Raw genomic sequence first — 26,390 nt, forward strand, 5'->3', positions numbered from 1 at the left:
GAACTCTTGAACCAGAACATTTTATACGCAATGCTAGAACATTTTATAAGCTTAGTTCTTATGGACATGAGTTTTTTTGACCTAAAGGATGTAATAAGAAAATGTCTTAATGAAGATTATGCTCGTAGAAAAATAGAGATGTGGGAAAGGATCCATAAGGTGAAGAAGGTGGGAGAAAAATTTGATCCTTCCTATAAAGGATCTTTTGTGTAAATTGAAGATCTTGCAGAGAGGGCCCAAATAATGTTATCGAATTATTTAAAATTTATTTCTAATTTTCCGAGAAGAACTGAGTGCTCCTCATGCATCTACTCCTTCTGCCTTAGGAAAAGTTACAAGGCTAGAGAGCCCAAGGTGTGTAGCACCTTTATGTCAATTTTCCTCTTAGTCATCCCCTACTCCTAGCTTCTTTGTTGATGAAAGTGATGGATGGGAAAATCCAGATAATGTTGAAGTGATGCAGGAGCTAATAATAGAGAAGGTTATTCCTCCCTAAGAAAGAATTATTATCAGTTTTGAGCCATTTGATCAGCTTTCTAATGATATCAGAATGAAGGCTAGTACAAAGTTTATGGATGATGTATCATTCATCAATATTTTAGAATATAAAGATTTAATTATGAAGATTAAAGGATAAGAAATGCAAAATAGAATAAAGAAGGTTATCTCCAATAACAAGGAACAAGCCATCAAAGAACTTTGGGAGGAAATAAGAATTGAGTTGTAGGGAATGATTGTCCAAAGAGGAAGAAAATTAGTCAGAGATGTTGGTTGCATGCTTTACTTGGTTGGGATATATTTTCATCTATTCTCTTTGATAACATTAGAAGAAATAAGGGCATTGACTTGAAATTGGATTAATAGGGTATAAATAAGTTGTATTCTAGATCAGTTTTTGATCTAGATTCTAATGCCCTCATTGTTTGGTTGCTCTACGCTCCAAATAAGAGGCCAACTACAATTGAAGACCCTAGGAAAATAGTGGGAATTCTTGTGGTTCACATACTTGAAGATATTGATCCAATTGAAGATGCTAGTTTAACTACAAACTCAGGAAGGTTTACAGAGGTAGTTGTAATGAAGATCATGGCAGAAAATGAAAGATTGAAATAGAGAGGTGTTGTCATTGAATGAAATATTGAATGTAGCCATAGGTGTTATGCCTCCAATGATAATTACATTTCCTACTAACAAAGCAAGAAAATTGCAGACGTAGGTACTTGAAAGAAGAAAAAAGGAGGAAGAGTTGTGAAGAATTTGAAACATGTTAAGTTTGATATGGGGATTGACCTGATAAATATAAAGTTTGAAAAGATAATAACACATGTAGATAACATTTGGGAGAAACATGAAACAATGAAAAAATGTATTTGCTGAACAAAGAAGAATTGAAGTGAGACGTTCAAGTGTTTAGAGACAAAAATATCTCCCAAAATGAAACTTTTCAATATTCTTTTGCAACAGAAGCATTGTTTTGATGAAGATTCTTTGAAGCACATAAATGATATTTGTAAAAACTTCAAAACAATAAATAATATGTTAAAGCAACATAAAAGTTTCCATTTTCTCATTGTCAATAGATTGAGGCATTTTGATAAGCTGAAAACATCTCCTATGCCTTCCTTTTGGAAAGAAGATGGGATAGACAAGGTTCAAGCATAATGGATGGATGAGTTCTTACAAGTTGCCACTTAGATTATCAATATTATAAATGATGATGAAGAGAATGTCATTGATAATCTGAGCTTTCATCTGGATAAAGTGTCAATTCTTGAGTTTGGGATGATGACAGTAAATGCTTCTATTAATACATATACTAGTGAAAAGTATGCACAACATATAGCAAGCATAAATCATTTTTTTACTTCAGAGCAATTGAATAATGGAAAACATAAGTGAAAACTTAAGTTGCATTTCAATTTTTTTTTTTGTGGATCCTTGCCAAATCAATAGATCATAAGATCCCATGGTTATGGAATGAAAATAAAATGAGCTTGATTTGCATTTCAATTTGTCGTTTGAGTTATTTTTTTATTTGCATCATTATTATGGTCACATGCTTTCTTTCTTTGCATGTGCACTTGTTTCAACCATAATCGGTTCAGAGTGTGGAGCATCTTCACTAAGTTTGTGCTTTATGTTGTAGCTTCAACTTTCCTCTAAGCAGTGCAAATTATTTTTGTCTCATGCTCTCAAAGATTCTTTTGGCATATTCTCCCATTTCAATTAGTTGTTAAATAAAAAAATGACACATACATGGCCCGATGCTGCTTGTTCCCTTGTTCTATAAAAGGCTTTCAAGGTTATTGTCAAGGGTTTGAAACTTATGTTTTTTGGGCGGGTAGTCTAGAGTAGTGTTTAGTTTAGAGTCATAGAAGATTTTTGTAGTACATATTTATATAATTTGTATAGCAATATCAAGTTAGATTCATCATAGAAAAAAATTATTTCCTATAGAATTGTCTCCATGAATGTATACACAAATTTATATGAATACAAATATCAAGGATATTTCTAGGTTTATCTTTGAAGCGTTTCTATAATGTGTGTTTTGTTTATTGCTTTCTTTCAAGGAAAGAACCAAATTGCTTTATATATCATTGCTTTCTTTCTAGGATAAGCACTAGTCGAGTTGGAAGTTCATTCATGGTTTAGGAACATTCACAAATTATCAAACCATTTTACTTTTCCATGTTTTTAAGGAGCGACTTAGGTTAGAATTATGTTCTCAATCGCTGATTAATGCTTAATATGAAAGAATGGAGCCAATTCTAGTATAAGTGGATATTTCCTTGGTATATTTTCATTAAGAGCTCATCTACTTTATTCACATAATTTGGTTAAATTTTCCAAAGATCATAGGATATTGTTAGGGGAGATCCACCTTGGTTTTGCAAATCCTAAAGTGTAGAATATATCAATATTTTGATTGAATCTTGTCAATTGACCACTGATCCTAAGAATCTGAGAATTGAAAATGGCTAACTCATAGGACTTCTTGGGAAATTAGTTGGAACAACCAACAAAACTAATGGAGTAGTTGAGAGGTATGAACTAAAAGTGTATTGTCTCATGGATTTTTCAAGAGAACTACTGGATTTTCTTATTTGTGGATAACATGTATAATACTTCTCATATGTTATGATTCTAAAAAATTTGGACTATTTTGTGGCCTACCTAAAGATTTTAGATCCTTGTTGTGCCAACATGTATCACAATTCCCTTACCAAAGCCATTGTTGGGACTCAAATCTCCAATATATTTTTGTTTGATTCCCTTCATTTTATATACCCATTTCATGGGCCTTTATAGATTACTAATCTAAGATAAGTTATGAGGGTTAAAAAGTTGTTTTTGCCTAGTTGTATGTTCTCCTGCATTGCCATTATCAATTTACCTAATATTGAAAGAATCCTAAATGTGGCTAAGTAAATGATTTATTGTTTCCCTCTACATTGTAAAAAAACCAAATGGGTATCCATGTTTGAAACTTATGGAAGGTTGGAGAAAAACATGCAAGTTATGGCCAATCAAAGGTCTCCCTTATTCTTCAAACGCCCATCAATATTGACACCAATTTTGGGAACTATCAAAACCATTGACGAGTTCCCAATTCATTCCCTACCACCAATCGTCGATTTCCTCTCCATGCCTTGGCTATTTTTTGTAGGGAATCATTCATGTTCATGATATGTGCACCAACAAAGAAGAAAAGGACTCTTTAAATATTAGACTCAACATTTCTTGTTAGTTCTAAAACCTAAGTAAACCTTTGACTTGGTTCTTAGAACCCCTCCTAGTGTTGATTTTATTCCAAATGGAGCCCAACCCATCAATAAGAATGATGACTCACGAAATGGATGATGGAAATCCTCTTCTTTCACTACTAGATTTTTCTAATTTTGAGAAAATTAATTAAAATTTAGAGGTTCTATCTTGTAAAGGGCCTTATTTTGTTCTCACATTTTTAATTTGATGAATTTTTAAAGAAAAATTCACAAGTTATGATGGTTTTGAGGTTTCAATGTTTCCAAGAATCATTGGACCAGTTAAATGATTCTTAATTCCTAGTGAATCTTTGATAGACAATGAGGAGGCCTATTTTGGAATGTGATCATGAGGTAGACCAATGGATTGATCCTCAACAAATTCTCTTGTCAAGAGACACTGATATCTAATGACCATTTCTTTTTAAGGTTGGTTTTGGCATGTGCTGAAGTTTTCAATGTGTTCTTTGAGACTATTAAGATGGAGTTCAAATTATAAGTCTTTTATAGCCCGGTGACTTATTGGTTGTGCTTAGAATTTATTTTTTCCCACCCAACCATGCCATCAATACCTTCTAAAACTTATGTTCACCTTCCTTCTTTTAATCCTCCTCTGTGTAACTTTGTAAAAATAAATTTTGACGGCTCTTCTCGAGGTAATCCAGGTAAATCAGGGGCTGGAGTGTGTATTAGAGATCATCATGGGGACCTGAAAGCCTTCAAATCCCCAATCTTGCCCCCAGGAACCAATAACATGGCAAAAGCCCAAGCATTGTTTCTTGGTTTGACACTTGCTAGGAAGATGGATTTTTCAAAAGTTCATGTTGAAGGGGACTCTACTATTATAATCAATGCTTACAAACATAGAAAATCCTTCAATTGGCACATTCATTATGTGTTAGCTCAAGTTTGGGATCTATTGGATTCATTCATGAAAGTCCACTTGTCACATATGCTCAGAGATAGCAATAAATTAGCGGACAGGATAGCAAGTTTGGGGTGTGATGGGATTGAGGTTGATTCAGCTAAAGATGACCATGTTTTACTACAAATCCTCCCCCAGTTAGATGACATCATCAAAGCGGAGTCAAGTACGGGATAAGAAGTTTTAAACTATTAATGACTCAATCTTTATAATATATGCCACCTGAATCCTATTTATTCTTCACAGATTGGAAATCATGCAACTTTCTCTACTCACTCGTATTCACCGCAATTACATGTGCGAGCAGTTACTATCGGTTTTAATTGGCAGCTAAGAGATGGAAACCTTGGCTCACCCATCACCTTTGCCTAGTGCGAAGGCATGGTTTCGGCCTTCACAATCTCCAATAATTGATCTTTCACTCAATTTTTTGCTTTCATTGTTGTTGTTATGAAGATATTTATTACACCTATATTCTAACATTCATGTGGTTGATTCATCATCATTAATCGGTAGTTCTCAACACTAATTACTTGCATCCTATTTAGCCTCTGCACTTGATTGAAGGTTCCAAATTAGTGTAGTCTTCAGGTAGAGTTTGGATGTAGGTGTGAAATGCTTCCTATCAACACATGGGACATGCAGAGTAATAGCGCTTTTCTCACTTGCAGAAGAGAACACATGGAGTATATGCCACACAATTTCAGAGTCAGCATCTCTGTGGAAGAATGGGAATGTTCGTTCATAGATCATATCTCAGATGACCAACTTGGGCAGTTTTTCCTCACTCACAGTTATCAAGTCCGAAAGAGCATCAAATGTTTAATCGGGGAAGAAATCTTGTTTCCCCAAGAAAGAAGGCTCATATTTCCCTTACATTTGGTTTCAATCTTCGTCTCAAATGCTCTAGATATTTTACAATCTCTTTCATTGTTGGAGACCATTGCTAATAAAGTTGTTAAGGAGATTTTCTTGCCTAATAATAAAATCCTTCTTGCAGTCCAAAAGTATGACCTCTGGGAGGGTCAAGCACATGTTGGTGGCCTCTTCCCACATCAATTCCTTCTCAAGTGGCTCGAGTTCCTTTCAATTTATGAAAACATTAAAAACACTCTAGAGTTGCATAATTTCACATATATTCAAAGGGCTTGGACAGACATCACAAAGTTATTGGGCATGAGATGACAAGCATGATTAAGCAGAAGGTGAATGCACTTCTTATCTTACTTAGCGCTCCTCATGTTGACGCTCGGATCCCTCCTCATCAACCTTCAACCTCTAAGGTCAATCATTTTTCTCTGCTAGATCTCAATTCTCTACCACTGATGGTAACATCACAAGGAGATGCTAAATTTGCCTTTGCTTCTCATGAGCCTTTTTGTTCATGTTAGCTCCTCGCCCTTCGAGCAGTTAGTTGATCATGAGTTGGCTCTAGCAGCAATGGTGGAATAAGTTTGTGCCTATTTCCTATTTTGGACCTCTATGAGTAAATCATTGGTCATTTTCTACATCTCTTCAAATTTATGTATGGATTCCATCGGCCAATTTTGGCAATGTAATACTTATCCATCAATGTGTAGCAAGATTAGGCAAATAGGTTATCATTTCGGTTTTTGAGTCCTAGTATAACACAACCGGTTACGATGGTGTTTTTCTTCAGAGGACCAGTTTATAAATCTGCTCACTGGTAATTTTAATCTACCGGTATTCTCATTTTCTCACCGGTAACAGGGGTTGGTCTCTTCATTTATTTCCACTGGTACAACAAAACCGATAGTAGAGACGCTTTGTTAACCAGCTGGGTAGTACCAGTAATGGAGGCTCTTTTGATCCAATTAATTCGACAAGCATTATGGTATTAAAGTTCTGGTATAATACAATCGGCAACCGGTTGTGGCAACTTTACTTGGTCTCTTCGCTTATTTCCACCGATACAACAGAACCGATAGTAGAGATATTTTGTTAACCAGCTGGGTAGTACCGATAATGGAGGCTCTTTTTGAACCGGTTAATACGAAAGGAATATCGGTATTAAAGTTCCAATATAATACAACTGGCAACTGGTTGTGGCAGCTTTATTGTGTTTCGATAATCAGAATCCTGCTTCCCAAGTTTTCATGATATCCGGTTGTGGGGGTAGTTTTTAAAGGTTTCTTCTAGATTTGTCTTGTCTCGCTACTCTCAACTTTGGCCTCTATGAGGTTTGTACTATGGGCAGGTCCTAATTTTTCCTTCGGATCTTTGGGGGTCCCTTCTTATAGCCCCACCTTCTATTTTCACTGTAACTAAGCAAGGACATAGGGTTTTCTTCCTGATTCTTTCCCTATTAAAGTCTTGAATTGGTTATCTTATTAATATATATTTATCAATAGCTTGCCACTTTTGCTTTAAAAAAAAATATTTATGGCCTGCAGTAAAATATGAACCGTGGATGGTTTTGAGAGGAATAATGATTTGTTGATATTACATTTGCAATTGTCTAGATGAAACATAATGTTAAATCCGAATGCAAATGTGGACAAAATATTGTCTTATGACTACCGCAGACATAAAATATGAGAAAATTTTTAAGGAACTTTCGAGCGAATGCAACTGGCGGGTGTAAAGCCAAGTTTGCAGCCTTCAGCCCGTTCCAGGATGGCAACCTTGGAAACAGGTACAAACATCCATAACAACATAAAAGGATGCTCATATGCTACGGTTGCGACTGCTCTGGTAGATACCTATCCAAAGCAGGGAATCCAGCAAAGCGCGATAACTATTTAAACGTTGAAACAAACGTAATCGACAGATGCAAGGCAGAAGTCAGCAACAAAATTAGGCTTGATGGAACTTGTTATGAACATCTATCAAAGCATTGAGGATACTAATTTGCACAAATCAATTTAGTGAAAGGGTTTTTGGTTCATGCAAAGCTAAAATCCACAGCCTTTTCAACGTTCTTACCTCCTGGAAAGGGAAATGAAAGCATAGATAGGGCTCGGGAAGCCGAACTTCATAATCTTTGCCATTACCCCCTCGGTGCCCAGGAGTTCATCAAAACGTGATGAAGGGGATCCGTATCGAATGTTTTATCCCAATATAATCATATGTTGGATGCAGTGTTTGGGGGACATGCACAAAATCATCTTATTGAAAGGCTTTGAAAAACTTTTAAAACAAATGCAATTGGCCGATATAAAGCCAAAATCCAAAACTTGCAGCTCATGCCAAAATAAGAGCTTAGAAAAGAATATTGGTATTTAAAGAAGCACCACATGAACAGTTGACAACATTGGATCTTTCAAAACAAATGCAATTGGTCGATGTAAAGCCAAAATCCAAAACTTGCAGCCCATGTCAAAATAAGGGCTTAGAAAAGAATATTGGTATTTAAAGAAGCACCACATGAACAGTTGACAGTGTTGGATGCATACTGAGAGAGTTTTTGAGTTTTGTGAAATAAATACAACTAAAGGATGCAAAGCCACGTTCCACAGATTATGCTAAACATTGTCTCATACCGATATGGAAAATTCGGTCATGTATTATAGCAGGAATTATTCGGCTAAATGCACATGCGAAATTGGGCAATATGGATAGCATGAAAGTATGCTGAACATGAAACTTGCAGAAATTGGATTCATTGAGAACGACTGTGTAAAGACAATTGCAATTATGGACACATCCGCTTACACAAGAATGTTGGATCGATGGACGTATTTCCCTATTATGGTTACAGTCAAATCCACATAATTTGAGAATATACTATCTGTTGGAAATGAATTGCATTGACAAGGAAAGTAAAATTACTAAAACTAATAGTTCTGATATGGAGGGTTAGGTTTCTCATTTACAATAAAAAACCAAAAGAGGAAGTTTTGTGAACCTAAAGCGGAGGAATATATTAGGGCACAAGATGAGAATGAGGAATATTAAAGAATGCTAATTTTGCAAACTATTATAAAATGTGTTGAAGTAAAATTTGTGTGTGTCCAGAAAGTTTTGGGTAGAACATCTGGACATTTCAACGACAAAATTCATAAACTTTGAAATGAAAATAATGTAAATGTTTTAATTGAAACATTAAAGAAAATAGTGGAATGATTCAATGATGAATATTTTGGATTCAATAAGATATTTGTATAAAGCTAATGGGAGGGTTTAAATTCTTTGAGAAATTATTATTACCTTTAGTGGAATGAAAAAAAATGAATAAGTCATCAAGTGTACACCCTAATTTTATGAAGGAGAATAACAAGAGGATAATAATTATTTTCTCACCAAAGTGGAAGAACGAAAACATTAAGATATACAGAGAAATGATAATGTTATTTCTTAATGTTCTATTTATTCTGAAAATGCAGAGAAGGTCAACTGAAAATATTTTATTCTGAAATATCATTTTATAAAGCATGAAGATGAGTCAAAGGGAAAATATTTCCTGCAAACGGAATTTTACATGGTGAAGGTTATAAAGTGCATCCACATAAAGTCACGTCAAAAAGGATTATTTTGAAGTTCAAAGATTTAGATTAAATTATTTTTAAGATATTTAATTAATGAAAGATGTGACGAGTAATGTCAAGGGTTGTAGCCCTAAAATGTTTTATATATATATATATATATATTAGAAAACCATAAAGGGAATATCATGAATTGTAATAAAATACAATAAATAGAAGATAATATTTCTACTCTGCCAATTTTATTTCCAGTGAATGATCCAGTGATTTCAATTCAAATGTGCTAAAGGAAAACTTTTGTTCTAGATATCAGTTCTCTTGTGATTATTACTTCAAGCAAGTGATTGGTGTCTTAAACTTCCTTACAAAAAAATTATTCATTATTGTAGTAGTTAGATAAATAAGATTCATTTGAGACATTCTTATCCTTAAGATTTGTGTCTTACTGGTCCTTTCAAGTAAAGGTTAAACTCAATTAGACTAATTGTTGTAACAAGAAATAGTGGAGTAGTATTGGAGGTTGGAATAGTTGTCAGATCATTTCCAGCAGTGGATTTAAAAATTGTCTCACAGGGGTTATAAGTGAAATTCTAGGAATCAGTGACTTTATAGCCCAAGAGGAGGGAAGACACTGATCAGTCATCAAACTACATTTAATTAATTCAAAACTTTTATATTTTCAGTTTCAGTTAGGAGATAAGAGTGAGGAGTAGAGTAAAGAAAAGTAAAAGTAAACAATTAGTGATTAGGTCATTCTATTTAAGAAACTTATGTCATTCTGAGATAGACGATAAAATCAGATAAAAGTGACTAATTTGCTATAAAGGGTTGTTGGCTTGATGATGATTGTAATGTATTCATCATTTGTTGTCATTGATGAAACACTCTCACACACACATATGATTATATTGACTACCGGTGTAACTTCAATTGTTTACTCTATCAACCGGTACGTTAGAGGTTATACTAAGAGGTTTATCTCTAACCGGTACTTTGTATCAACCAGTATGTGCATAAGAGACAATCTATGATTATACTAAGTTGGCATCAAGATGAATATCAAGATGGAGATCAAGTGGAGATTCAAGGACAACGGTTCATATGTTTTACTCAAACTAGTATTTGATTGATCCAACTGGTATTTGGTAATTTTGTGATGAGTTACCACATTTTGTGATGAGTTATTAGCACCAACTGCTTGGCAGTAATTTTTGTGATGAGTTATGATCACTTGTCCAGATACACTGCACCTAGGAAATTGTGTTATGACTTCTTAAGGCCAACATGAAATCATAAGGTCTATATATTGACATCGCAATGAATTATTTGATATAGTGGAAGTGTCATGTTATGTGCGAAAAGAAAAAGAATTAATTTGCAGAGTATGCAGAAGAGCAGTGTTGAATATGTTTAGAAGGATCTGATTAAGCAAGTATTGTGCTACTCAGAATAGATCAAACCATTCTTGTTGTTTTCTAACCATTACAGTAGAATCAAATCCCCTAACTGGGTAAGCTCTAACAAGCTTCAATGTATAAATCCTTTAACAAGGTGATCCATTAGTTTGGATTCAGAAATCCTCCACCGAGGTTACTCCTAACAGGGTACTACCTTTAACAGGGTATAAGCTTCTAATCAAGCTTTGGGATCTATAACAAGATTTTCTCCTAGCAGGGCACTTTGTAGACCTTAACCGATCAGTTATCTATTACTGCAGATAGTTAACTTGTGAGTTCCATCTCACCGTGGTTTTTACCTATTTGGGTTTTCCACGTACAAACACTTGTGTTATGACGGATGCTTTACTTTTTATGGATGTTATATTATTTTGGATTGCATGCATTGTGTTTAAAAGCTTTGTTAAGTTCATCTACCGGTTAGTGTTTGAAGTAGTTTTATTTTTGGTGTCACTAATTCACCCCCCCCCCCTCTCAGTGCTTTTCAATTCCATCAATTGGTATCAGATCCTAACTTGTTTTAAGCCTAATCGCTTAGAAGGGAGCCTTGAAACCACCATGGGGGACATGAGATACTTCGAGATGGCTAGAGAGGTAGAAGCTAGTAGAAATGAACTTGAAACCCTTAGGGTCAAACTGAAAGCTTCACAAGTCAAAAGGAGAGAGCTAACTAAACAACTATTAGAGATATCTGATAATAGTTCTTCAGATGAAGCCAGTATTAATTTTTTAGCAAAGGAAGTTGAAAAGTTAAACGGTGAGAAACTAAATCTAAGGAGAGAGCTAGAAGGTCTCACTATCCGCATGAGTCAGTAACTGGAAGTTGGAAGAGATGATGAAGATCTTGTCAAGGAAAGAGTCAAAAGATTACAAAGTGTAAAGTGGAAAAATCAAACCCTAGGTGTTCCCCCCACTCCACTCCAAGGAGAGAGAAAGGAGGGTCACTAGGGTTGACGATTTTCACTTGGGAGAGACTTTACATTCAAAAGAGGGGTTGAAACCCACAAGATCCAATCTCACACAATGCAAGACTGGATTTTAAATGAGTTTCAAGGGTTAAGACATCAAGGATACCCTCTTTTGTAAAGAATGCAGATAGAATGATTGAACTAGGAATGCATGTAAAGTAAGAAAGATTCACTTGTAGACGGAGATAGGGACACAAGATGAAGCTACGGACCTGAAATTAGCAGTAAAATGTCGAGACGAAGTTGTCCTGCAAATTTGAGCGAAAGTTGACGGGATGATGGCGCCCGGAGTGCACACGGTCCTCCGAAAAATTCGTGAAACGAAGGGGGATCTGTTCGTCTCAGCACAAGGATTCCAGATCTTCAATTACAGCCGCATACCTGCAACCTACACACAGAAAAGAGAGGACGATTGGGGGGTTAGGGATTAGGGGTTTGCCTTTAGGTCAAACCCCAGTTTTGGAATTAACCAAGAAATGAGAATGTTGTAAATGTAAATGTTTGTAATGTAAACAAGTACTGATACCTTGTTGTAAGAATGTTTGTATTCTTACATGCGAAGGTGTAATGAATGTTGTATGTTGTATGTTGTAAATGATCTCCTCTTCAAAGGTTGAATCCTTGTCTTGAATGCAACACTTAGCCTTGAATGGAGACTTAGAATACTCTATTGCTTGAAGGAATGCTTGAATGCTTGAATGTTTGAATGTTTGAATATTGTTTCCGCCTTTTTGCACACATATGTCCTCCTTCCCTCTTTGAGAGGGGAAATGTAGTTTATATACTTGTCAATTAGGGTTGAGAGACTGATTTTTCCGACCTTAGGCCGACCAAGAAACATTATTTTCCAATTTGCAAACTTCAAGACCCGATGCCCAACAAGAGACCAGGCCCAAAATAGGGCCAGGGACCAGGGCGCTGGGCGCCATGGTCCCACCTCCCGGGACAGCAGGGTGCAAGGAGGATCAAGCCAGGGTGCTGAAAAATGCAGTTTTTGATGTCGTAACCAGGTTTCAGGGTCTCCATTCAAGTTCAACGTTGCGCCGCCATCGTGAAGACCCAAATGCAGTCGAAATTGCAAGTGTCGCAATTTTAGGACGCTACATTTAGCCCCCACTTTAGCGGGAGTATAAGCGTACGCCCATACTTTCGGTAAAGTACAAGGAAACAACATTGAAAGACTTTCACCACGTCGAGGCAAGATACACCAAGCCCCCAGTGGACTAAGGATCTTATGACTTCGATTGACAAAGTAAAAGGGAAGATCACGAGGGAGAACCATGACTGTCAGCAGTAAGGTTCCCTCACTATGAGTCATGCAAGAAAGATATCAAAAATTTTCAAGGCAAAGCTAAGTTCGCCAAGAAATTTTCAAGTATCTTGAAGAGATATGAACAGGGTGTATGCCCCCCTATGTTAAAGCGATCGCACACGCCTCATCGGGGGTGATTGCTTTAAGGTAGTGATACATATAAGAAATCAGAAGGGAAAGGAGCACGTTATCACAAGGATTTAGCCCCCAAGTGTGAGATAAACCCAAGAATAATAGACACAAAACACAAAGCACAAGGTGACTTCGCTTTCCTCGGGGTCATAATGCTGTATGATAATTCATGTATATCATATGTATGTATGCATAATTGTTCTTCATTCCCCAATCAAGGAAGGTCACCTAGAAGAAGGGAACACATGTATCTTTTGAGTCAACATGAGAGAGACCAAGAGATCTCAATGCTTTGCATCGTCCTCAAGTAGACAACACTAAGGACAACAAATAGAAGAATGAGAATAACACATAGAAGAAGTAACAAAAGAGATCAAGAGAGGAGGAGAGAGTCTGCTATGCTAATGAAACTAGTCTAGCACGTCATCCACCCCCCGATCTTGCTAATCAATATTTTGGGAGGGTAGGAAACACGCTAGAGGAGGAATATCCAACACAGCAGATGGAGCTATCACAAGATCCAAACAAGGGCTATGTTCATGTTCCAAGCCACGTTGTTCTTGTCTAGGAGCTAGGATAAGTGCTTTAGAAAATTCGTTAGATAAATGGTTATCAACATCAACATATTCATATTCACTATTAGAAGAAAGAGGAGTAACATTTCCATCATGAATAACATTTTCATCTATATCATCATCAAGATTTATAAAAATAGGATCTTTAACTCGCACAGGATCAAGACCATCATGCATCTTATGTTTAGGAGATTTTGGCTCAATTTTCGGCTGAGGAGAAAATGGAATAATACTAGCTGAAGGTGTTTTTGGGGATTGCAAAGTTTGAGAAGCAGCTACCTGAGCTCTAAGACGACGCTTTCATCGGCGTTCACGTGCAGAACGATTTCATCTAGTCTTAGTAGGAAGTTGAGAAGATTGAGGAGGAGGAATGTTCTCATCCTTATCACTTGGGTGTTTAGGTTGTGGTCTCTTAGGTTGAACAATAGGAGAAGATGAAGGTCTCTTCTCTCTATAAGAGGAAGGAGGAGGAACTGCTCCATATAAAGGAGGAATATTTGGTTTAGGAAGGAGACCAAGTCCATCATGACGAGGAGGTATAGGTCTACTTTTAAGAAGTTTATTAGATATAGGCATAGTCACATTCATAGGGATGGGTTGGGAATCTTCTTGAGGAAAGACATTAGTTTTATCTTTCAAAGGAAGAACTTCCTTCTCAAGAATGATAGGAATATCAAGTTTGGGTGTTCTAGGTTCACTTAGAGATAGGATCATATCTTTTTTCCACTTTTGATAAGATTTGAAAAGATGATCACTTCGCGGTGGAAGAGATTGGAATTGTTTAGGCCAAAAATAATCAATAGGAACGCTAGAAGTTCTTTCAGCTGGTTTAAAGAGGCTATGATTGACAGTAACAACTTCACCATTATGGGGAAATTTCAAACACTTGTGAATAGGAGAAGCAATAGCTTTCATGGAAGGTAGCCAACGATAGCCTAGCTTCACACGAAATTGTTCGGATGATGGAATAATAGCAAAGTCCACGTCAAGGCATTTGTTATGGACCTCAATAGGTAATGTAATAGAACCAATTGCAGGAGAAGAAAATGCATCAAATAATTTCACAACCACATTTGTTTTGTCATAGATCACTTGATTCAATTGCAAAGTAAAAAGAAATTCTTCAATAATGACATTAACCATGCAAGAAGGATCAATAAGCACTCCACGGCAAGGTGTATTCTTGACTTTTGCAACTATATATAAAGGACCATCAGGTGCCCTGATAGTTTCACTGGAATCAAATGTGATGGAAGGTTCTTTAGGGATTTTCTGCTGCTCTACAAAGTTAATCACATTCGGAGTCATAGACACAAGATCATCAAGTGAGACAGAGGAATCATTAGTATCAATCACATTAGAGGTATGAGAAGGTAATGGATCAGTAAAAATCTTAAGATTTTGGTTAGGAGGAGCTACAGATGTGTTTCCTTTATCATTCACACCAAAAATAGAGATAGTATTATTATCAATCAAATCTTAAATTTTACCCTTTAAAGCAAAACATTTTTCAGTATCATGCCCAGGTTGACGATGAAATTGACAAAAAGATTTGTTATCAAAATAGGGTGAATTAATCTTTGTAGGATCTATTTTCCTTATAGGAGGAAGAGTAAGCACATTTTGTTCCAATATCTTATTCATAATACTATGCAATGATTCATTCAAAGGAGTAAACTTTCTTTCTTTCTTGAAAAACTTAGAAATAGGAGGCACACCTGATGTTGCATTCACATTGTTGTTGATGATGTTTTCATTGAACTTAATGGACTCTCTGTTCGGTTTAAACTTCCCAAATGGTTGTTGACTACTATCACCCTTATCACTCAGAGCCATAGGATTTGCTTGTTCCATTTGACTCACAGTCAGTTGATAATTGTGAAGAGTTGCGCACAACTGTTGGAAAGAAGTAAACTCAGAAAACAGAAGTTTTTCTCTAATATCTTTTTGTAAATTAGAAATAAAGATTCTTTGAATATCATTGTCGGGTACTGGAAAATAAATCTGAGCATACAAATGCTTATATCTACCAATGAAATCAGTCACTCTTTCTTTAACACCTTGTTTACAATGCATTAAATCAATCAAAGTAACTTTAAGACTTATATTGTTTTGAAATTGTTGAATAAAAGCATTTGCAAGTTGTTCGAAAGAAGTAATAGAATAGGAAGGCAATGAGCAATACCATTGTAGAGCCTTATCTCTTAATGTTCTAGTAAACAGTTTTGCAAGCAACCTTTGGTCATAAGCAAAATCGGTACATATTGTTTGAAAGGTCTTAACATGCGTTAGAGGATCACCCTTACCATTATAAAGCTCCAATTGCGGGATTTCAACATGTTTAGGGGGGATAGCTCTAACAATGTCAAGAGAAAGTGGGCTCGCAACATCAAATGTGGGCACACTAAACTTAGATTGATTCATAGAGGCAATTTGTTGTTGTAAAGAAGAGACAGTTTGTGCAAGATTGTTAATGGTTGCTTCAGTCGAAGAGTTCATATTAGACGTGTTAGATTGTGATGGAGGTATTATGTTGTTGGAAGAAGGCATTGATTGAGAGTAAGGTGGTGGAACACTATGATAGTTAGTCATAGGAGATGATTGGAAAGGAGGAACACTACAAGGAGGAATGGAAGGGTTAAATGAATTGCCCCCTTGCGCCAGGTTCATTTGTGGAGATATAATAGGAACACTCATTGAAGGAATGAATGAAGAAGTTGGATTGAATGAAGGAAGAGGGTTGATTGAAGGAGAAGGATTGCCCCCATGACTGGTGATCATAGGTGGAATGTCTTGTATTGAAGTAGTCATTATGTTTGATGTAAAAGTAGGTATACTAGCAATAGGAGTTGTCAAAGGAATAGAATGATTGACTTGAGTAGGAGGTTGTGTATAACCTAAAGTTTTGGCACAACTCTTCATCGGCATCACATTCGAATCCACAATGTGTGCAATACCACGCAAAATATCAATTCCATTCTTATCACTTTGAACCATACATTTTAGACCCTCAATTAATGAAAGAGCTTGACTATCGGGATATTCTTGAGACATCCATTGCTGAAAATCATCAAATTGGTTATCCAATTTTGAAAGTTGTTCTACAGGAACCTCATGGAGAGCTTCTTCATCATTAAGAGGATTAGAGGAATTACCCGTGTCCTCGTTAAAAAGGCCATTCAAATTAGGTTCTATCTCCTCGGCAATTAAACCTTGGAAAGACTTAATTCTAAGGCTTCGTCTAACGGGGATAGTGTAAGTAGGGCTTATTGTTGTAAAACTCATGCACTAAAGAGAGAGAGAAGATTTTGAATTTAGAAGGTAGCAAATTTCAATAAAATAAGCCAATCTCCTAGATTTAAGCTGTTAAATACAATCAGGACAATCTCCCGAAATTTCAAAAAAAATGTCAGGGACCGTGGCGAACAGAGTGCACATGGTCCTCGCAACTTTTTTCGAAATTTTCAGGGATGAAAGTTATGATGATTTTAAAGCTAATCTGAAAAAATTGAGTGATTTTACAATCTGTAGATAGGCCAAATTAAAGTTGCAATCTCAAAATTGAACCCTACCAAGATTGTTGAAAAATGCAAAATTTGAATTTTGAAAAAGAGAGGGAAACTAAAATTTTAAATTTTATGATTTTAGAGGGAATACTAAAAGCAGTGCAAGCTTTGAAATTTAAAAGTTGACTCAATTTCATGCAAAATTCAATTTTGAAAGTGGAAATCAAGGTTGACGCAATTAAACACTTAATTTCAAAAGTCACAAACTGCAAAAATTTGAACAAAGCATTGAAATTTTGAATGAATGCCGATACACTTTTCAGATTTAGGACTGTAAGAAACACAATTTTAACAAAAATTTCAATTTCAACAATTTTTGAATGATTATAAGCCTTTATCCAAGCAATCACTAGACCAACTTTGACTTTAATTTTGAAAGTGTTAGAATTGATAAAATCAGCCAAAATTCTGGATTTTAGCAGAAAAATACAGTAAGATCTAGCTCCTGAAATTTCGGAAAAAAGGTCGGGGATGATGGCGCTCAGGGTGCACACGGTCCTCGCAACTTTTTTCAAAATTTTCAGGGATGAAAGATATTGTGATTTTGTTGCGGAATCCAAAGTTACAGCTGATTTGGAGGTGTTTTGATCAGTGAAATCGTCAGTCAAAGGTTGAATCAAGAGGGTTTTAAAAATTAGGGTTTTGACACTTAACCACTTAATTTTCAGAATTAAAGCACAAATATGATTTGACAATTTGCAATAGAAGGGTAGATCTAAAACAAGCATTAACAATTAAACACTTCACAAGCTCAATTACTAAAAAGAAAATTTTAGGGTTTTTATGCAATTAACCTCTAAAATTTGCAAAAGATCAAACATGGAAATGTAATTAAGGAAGCCAATTTTTCAGATCTAACCATGAATAATCAGAATTAGGATGTTCACGTCGAGTTCACCAAAATGTAAAGCGGAAAAATCAAACCCTAGGTGTTCCCCCCACTCCACTCCAAGGAGAGAGAAAGGAGGGTCACTAGGGTTGACGGTTTTCACTTGGGAGAGACTTTACATTCAAAAGAGGGGTTGAAACCCACAAGATCCAATCTCACACAATGCAAGACTGGATTTTAAATGAGTTTCAAGGGTTAAGACATCAAGGATACCCTCTTTTGTAAAGAATGCAGATAGAATGATTGAACTAGGAATGCATGTAAAGTAAGAAAGATTCGCTTGTAGACGGAGATAGGGACACAAGATGAAGCTACGGACCTAAAATTAGCAGTAAAATGTCGAGACGAAGTTGTCCTACAAATTTGAGCAAAAGTTGACGGGACGATGGTGCCCGGAGTGCACACGGTCCTCCGAAAAATCCGTGAAACGAAGGGGGATCTATTCGTCTCGGCACAAGGATTCCAGATCTTCAATTACAGCCGCGTACCTGCAACCTACACACAGAAAAGAGAGGACGATTGGGGGGTTAGGGATTAGGGGTTTGCCTTTAGGTCAAACCCCAGTTTTGGAATTAACCAAGAAATGAGAATGCTGTAAATGTAAATGTTTGTAATGTAAACAAGTACTGATACCTTGTTGTAAGAATGTTTGTATTCTTACATGCGAAGGTGTAATGAATGTTGTATGTTGTATGTTGTAAATGATCTCCTCTTCAAAGGTTGAATCCTTGTCTTGAATGCAACACTTAGCCTTGAATGGAGACTTAGAATACTCTATTGCTTGAAGGAATGCTTGAATGCTTGAATGTTTGAATGTTTGAATATCGTTTCCGCCTTTTTGCACACATATGTCCTCCTTCCCTCTTTGAGAGGGGAAATGTAGTTTATATACTTGTCAATTAGGGTTGAGAGACTGATTTTTCCGACCTTAGGCCGACCTAGAAACATTATTTTCCAATTTGCAAACTTCAAGACCCGATGCCCAACAAGAGACCGGGCCCAAAATAGGGCCAGGGACCAGGCCGCTGGGCGCCATGGTCCCACCTCCCGGGACAACAGGGTGCAAGGAGGATCAGGCCAAGGTGCTGAAAAATGCAGTTTTTGATGTCGTAAACAGGTTTCAAGGTCTCCATTCAGGTTCAACGTTGCACCACCATCGTGAAGACCCAAATGCAATCGAAATTGCAAGTGTCACAATTTTAGGACGCTACACAAAGATCAAACAGGAAAATGTCACTATGCATGAGCATTTGGTTGTTGAAAGAGAAGAAAAGGAGAACCTACGGCTAGATCTTGAACTTGCATCATCTCTGAGAGAGAACTTGTCAAAGCATAATGAAGATCTCACCAAACAACTTACTAAAGCCAATGAGAAATTTTCTTAAAGATTTCATCTTCCAACAAAGAGAGTTATACTCAAGTTATTATTGGAAAGAAATGAGCTATCTGTGATAGTCTCGTCGAAACCTTAGGTCTCACCGATAAATATGGGTTGCCCTAATTTGGATGTATGAGGAGATGTTGCATGTGGGAGATTTTAAAAATATATTTTTGAAACTTTTGAGGTCCTTCCTGTCTACTCCATGGATTGAAATAAATATATACAAAATGAATTTTATGGAATGGTTATAAATTTTCCGAAGTGACTACATTCGATTGATGTGAAGAAAATATTGTACAGGCTTTGTGGACGTTCTCTCTGCGCATACCAGAATCGAGCCTTGAAACAACGTATGGACATCTATCAATGCATAAAGGATAAGTTATTTTTGTCATATGAATCAATTCAAAATGAGTTTGCTAAAAAGACCTGAATTCAATGACTCTTACCAGCATCCTCTCATCCTGCGTCAAAATAAGAACACAAATAGATTTTTAAAAATTCATCAAAGCGTTGAAAATAGAGGAATGTTTTCAATGTTGTAAGTTATCAGTAGGCATGCAATATTACATGGAGTGTAGAATCAATGACCAGATTCCATCTCGTGATCACAACATATGCACAAAATTTGTCTGTTGAAAATGCCTTCAAAAACTCTCGGGTGGTGTAAAGCTAAAATTCGTAAAACATTCTTTTTCATGTGCCTAAATCAAAGTTTTTGAATGGTACATGAACACCCATCAAAGCATACGAAATCTCATCAGATATAATCACGGGTACTAGGAAGCTTCAATATTTACGGCCCACAGTAAAATATGAACCGTGGACAGTTTTGAGAGGAATAATGATTTGTTGATATTACATTTGCAATTATCTAGATGAAATATAATGTTAAATCCAAATGCAAATGTGGACAAAATACTGTCTTATGAGTACCACAGACACAAAATATGATCAAAATTTTAAGGAACTTTTGAGCTAATGCAACTGGCGGGTGTAAAGCCAAGTTTACAGCCTTTAGCCCGTTCCAAGATGGCAACCCTAGAAATAGGTACAAACATCCATAACAGCATAAAAGGATGCTTAGATGCTACTGTTGTGACTACTCTGGTAGATACCTATCCAAAGTGGGGAAGCCAGCAAAGTGCGATAACTATTTGAGTTTTGTGAAATAAATACAACTGAAGGATGCAAAGCCACGTTCCACAGATTATGCTAAACATCATCTCATACCGATATGGAAAATTTGGTCATGTATTATAGCAGGAATTATTCAGCTAAATGCACATGCAAAATTGGGCAACATGGATAAGGCATGAAAGTATGATGAACATGAAACTTGCAGAAATTGGATTCGTTGAGAATGACTGTGTAAAGGCAATTGCAATTATGGACACGTTCGCTTACACAAGAATGTTGGATTGATGGACGTATTTCCCTATTATGGTTACAATCAAATCCACATAATTTGAGAATATACTATCTGTTGGAAATGAATTGCATTAACAAGGAAAGTAAAATTACTGAAACTAATAGTTCTGATATGGAGGGTTAGGTTTCTCATTTACAATAAAAAACCAAAAGAGGAAGTTTTGTGAACCTAAAGCGGAGGAATATATTAGGGCACAAGATGAGAATGAGGAATATTAAAGAATGCTAATTTTGCAAACTATTATAAAATGTGTCGAAGTAAAATTTGTGTGTCCAAAAAATTTTAGGTAGAACATCTGGACATTTCAAGGACAAAATTCATTTAGAAATGAATGGAAACTCATTGGGCTAACATACATTGTCTGTCCAACTTTAAGAAAGTCACCCCGATTTATCAGGTCACACCGATGAGAATGTGAAGAGGAAATGAAATAAACTTTGAAATGAGAATAATGTAAATGTTTTAATTAAAACATTTACTTGAAAATAATGGGAGATTACTTTTCACGTGGAGGTGAAAAATTAAAGAAAATAGTGGAATGATTCAATGATGAATATTTTGGATTCAACAAGATATTTGTATAAAGCTAATGGGAGGGTTTAAATTCTTTGAGAAATTATTATTATCTTTAATGGAATGAAGAAAAATGAACAAGTCATCAAGTGTACACCCTAATTTTATGAAGGAGGATAACAAGAGGATAATAATTATTTTCTCACCAAAGTGGAAGAACAAAAACATTAAGATATATAGAGAAATGATAATGTTATTTCTTAATGTTCTATTTATTCTCAAAATGCAGAGAAGGTCAACTGAAAATATTTTGTTCTGAAATATCATTTTATAAAGAATTATTTTGAAGTTCAAAGATTTAGATTAAATTATTTTAAAACATTTAATTAATGAAAGATGTGACGGGTAATGTCAAGGGTTGTAGCCCTAAAATGTAATGTGTGTGTGTGTGTGTGTGTGTGTGTGTGTGTGTGTGTGTGTGTGTGTGTGTGTGTGTGTGTGTGTGTGTGTGTGTGTGTGTGTGACATTAGAAAACCATCAAGGGAATATCATGAATTGTAATAAAATACAATAAATAGAAGATAATCTTTTACTTTGCCAATTTTATTTCCAGTGAATGATCCAGTGCTTTCAATTCAAATGTGCTAAAGGAAATATTTTGTTCTAGATATCAGTTCTCTTCTGATTATTACTTCTAGCAAGTGAATGGTATCTTAAACTTCCTTGGAATAGTTGATAGATCCTTTCCAGCAGTGGATTTAAAAATTGTCTCACAGGGGTTATACGTGAAATTCTAGGAATCAGTGACTTTGTAGCGCAGGAGGAGGGAAGGCACTGATCAGTCATCAAATTACATTTAATTAATTCAAAACTTTTACATTTTCAGTTTCAGTTAAGAGATATAAGTAGGAGATAAGAGTGAGGAGTAGAGTAAAGAAAAGTAAAAGTAAACAATTAGTGATTAGGTCATTCTATTTAAGAAACTTATGCCATTCTGAGATAGACAATAAAACCAGATAGAAGTGACTAATTTGCTATAAAGGGCATCAACTTGAAGATAGGATTTGGCATAACATTAGAACATTCAAATCTGTTGATTTGGGGGACCAACACCAGCAAGTGGTAATATTGTCAATTCTCTAAATGAACACATGAAATCAAAGAAGCACACTAATACAAATGAGGCTTCACTAGATACAATTGTTTTAAGGAGTGGCACGACCAGGAGACCCAAGAAGCCTACCAATGATAAGTCTCAACAAAGTTTGACTAGTTTCTTGGTCCCATCGTCACCATTTGTATTACACAAGGCTTCTACAAGTGTAGATCCTTCTACTTCAGGTGTCTTAACTACCCAAGTTCAAATTTATTTTGAATATGATCTATTGTAACTTGTACATTATTTATTTTATCATCTTATTAAAGGTCATTCATTGCCATTGATGCTGAAACGTTGGGGGTATTGGTATTCCCATACTAATAGAAATGTAGAGAGATTAGACACAAAGGTCCTAATGGATGATCAAAGGGGTGGAAAATTATGGGCCATAGAGAAGCATACCAAGATGATGCTATGTTATGAGGGTAATGAATATTGTATTGATGGCACATATAGGCATATTCATTGCAAGAGGGTTTCTAAGATAGGGATCCCATTTGAATCATTGACATGCATCTTTTGTAAGATGATTCCAGAATGTGATGACTTTAGGATGTGTTTATATTGTGAATCAAAATGTGCCAATAAAAGGCATGGGAGGGATATAGGGAGAGGGAGAGGACTAGACTATTTGACTCAAAATGAATTCAAAATAGCTGCTAGGGTTTCAAATGCTAGCCAAAGATTAAAAATGCAATCTCTTTGGTGGGAAAAGACAAAGGTTATTGTACTCTCTATTTGAATGAGATCCCTCAAGGAGAAGTTGTTTGAATCAACTGAAAGGAAGGATGTCTTTAGGTTTTGCAAGGATGTGTGTGAGACACACAAACAAGGAAAATTACAAGGTAAAGATGTAGTTTGGGATTTTGTCAAGGATATCTTTCACAACTTAATGCATCCAAAGGTAGGGAGGAGGTATAGTACATCCAGTAAATTCCTTTATGAGATGATCAAGTTATGGGGAGTTCTTAGATTACATAGCTTTATTATCTTGAATTTGGATGGTCCTTCTAATAAACTTATAAGGCACTAAAAGGGGGGGGGTGAATCAATGCAAGAAAAAACAATATGAATCTGATCACCAACTTAAACAACTTAAAACTTAACTAGCATAAGAGGAATATCACCACATAAGCTAATGCCCAATAAAATAAATTCCACATAACACAAGATATTTATACATGGAAACCCAAAAGGGAAAAACCACAGTGGGAGTTAATATCCACAACATTCACTATCTGCAGAATAGAAATCTTGATCGGTTAAGGTCTTACAAACATGCCCTGTTAGGAGCAGACCCGGTTAGGAGTCACCCGGTTAAGGGATTTAAATGATTAGCCCTATTAGGAGCTTTGACCTATTAGGATCAACCTCATAAGAGGATTTAACACTCTTATCTAGAGCTACCCGGTTAAGGAATTTACAAAGTGAGGCTTGTTAGGACCTACCCGGTTAGGGGATTTTAGTGTTGTAACTGTTAGGATAACAACATTTCAAATGATCTTCATGTAACACCTTTGTGTTTGATAAGATCCACTTCAGATCCTCAAAACATCAATAACACATCAATACAGAGCTTCACTAATCACCTCACAATCACAATCTCAATATTCGCCTTTGATCTTATTTCTATCTCATAACTCATCACACTTTTTATAGACACCAACTAATTCGGCTACAACCTTGGAACAATTTCCTAGGTTCAATATTACACGCCGAACTTATGTCATCCACTGACATAACAAATCAAAACCTGTGTTGTTTTACCGATTTAAGTGACTTTATCACTACCAGTTAAGTGTTCATCAAAATACTTGCTCTGTACATCAAATCTCACTTTTCCGATTGAATCTTCCAATGCAGTCATGAACATGGATCCAAATACCTATCTCCATTACTCATGTAAAACTGCATCATTCAACTCTTCATCAATCGCCTATACTGGTTGCATGAATGCAACTTTGTCTTTGTTTACTAGTTAAGAACCTATTTGCCAGTTCACTAGTAAACTGTCATTTGTACCGGTTATACCTTACCGGTTGGCTTCCAAGACTTAGATGACCACAAAAATATTGTTGCCATCAATGACAACACAAGACTTAGTCATCAAACATGAATTTGAATCTCTTCATCACATTCACCAATTAATCATTTACCGGTTGCATATCACAACAATCTTTACCGGTTCAATCAAATGCCAACACCTTCAATTTCTACAACTTTCAGGCAAATTAGAAAGTCATTGGCATACATCTCGGGGGAGAATGACTATATTTTTTAGGCAGTAGGAAAAGTGTATGCTTCTTATAAAACCAAACATGGTATAGATGGTCCAATTTTTGTCTACCTTGTTGAAGATGAAATTGTTGTGAGAAAGTATGTTAGGTAGGTAGCAAAAAGTGATACATTGGTGGGTTTTTGTGGTAATAAATAAGGACATCAATGCCAATCACATTTATTGGTGACTATTAATGAGGGAGTTGTAGGCTATGATATCATAACAGGTTCTTTTAAGAACAGTGTTATTGGCCACTATGCACATGTTATCATTGCAAACTCTTTACATGAAAAGCTTCCTTGTTTGGTTGTGGTTGCTCATCCAATGTGCAATAAGTTCAATGAAAATTTTGTTTGTCAATAATGGGAAAGAATAGAATTTTTGTGGAAGAGACGTGTAGAAAATAATTTGGGACCTATTGTTGGTCATTCCTCAGGTGGGGATAGTAGAAGAAGGCAACTTATGTTGATGGACTATTGTTCAACATAAGGTATTTGATATCAAATTCCTTGGGAAGGGTGGAGACTAAGTGGGTTGTCCAATGGTTGCAAAGTAACAAGATTGGATGACCAAGACTACATCCACAATGACAAAAATCTAGTGAATCTTTTATTTAGTGGTCGACAAGATTTGATTTTAGGAGAAGAGCTGATAATTTTTAATCATGTTATGATGGTTTAAAACACTTTTAAAGTGGATGATCACAAGATTAAAGGTGAAGATAAAGAGAGGGTAGATCAACAGAATTTGGGTTCGATACAACACATTGCTTCAAGGCATGTTCAGAGTTGTTTGAAAGAGATGAGAAGCACATCCAGTGGAAGGGTAGAGAGGACACTAGATACATAAACATATCTAATGGTTGTTACTGACTCTTTGGGAAAGACTGTGAAACACTTCACGAGTTTATCATTTCTTCATGTTATGGTTATGTTGGCTACGAAAAGAATCTAATAATAATGTCAACATAAATTTCATCGGCAGAGAGGCATATCAAGATGTGAAAATTTCATGCCACTTTTTAGTTTTGTTGTTGAGATTGTTTCGAGATCAATACTCTCACTTTCCATGTGTTTTGCACCTAACTGGGTCAAATGTATGTGAGAAATTCTTTAGCAAATTTAGTGGGATGGTTGGAGGAAAAAGGACCTATGATTTCACTGACTTTCTTCACGTTGTTGGAACCCTTAATAGAGTTGTAGAAGAAGAATCAAATCCCCAAGGGCTTCATTTTAATAAATCTCATAAGAAGCAAGAAAGTGGTTGGAATAGATTGCACCAAGAAAGGATAAAAAATGTTAACTTCTTTTTAATGTATGATTCAGTATCTACAGATGATAAAATTATAGAAGCCCTCAAGATAGGTTTGAAGGATGCACAAGATATTTTATCATCTCTTGGCATGCAACCGGAGAATCCCACACAATCTTCTTGGTGGGTTAAACCATGAACTGAGTGTTGGAAATTGACACTCATCCGATGGATATAGATGCTTGATTAATGGTTTAGGGTTGTCAATGATGGCGAATCTCCTTGGAAATCCTATCCAGTAATCACGGATTTTGATATCCAAAAGTGAATGTGATCCGGT

This window comes from Cryptomeria japonica, chromosome 6, assembly GCF_030272615.1.
Source record: "Cryptomeria japonica chromosome 6, Sugi_1.0, whole genome shotgun sequence".
Lineage (NCBI taxonomy): Eukaryota > Viridiplantae > Streptophyta > Pinopsida > Cupressales > Cupressaceae > Cryptomeria > Cryptomeria japonica.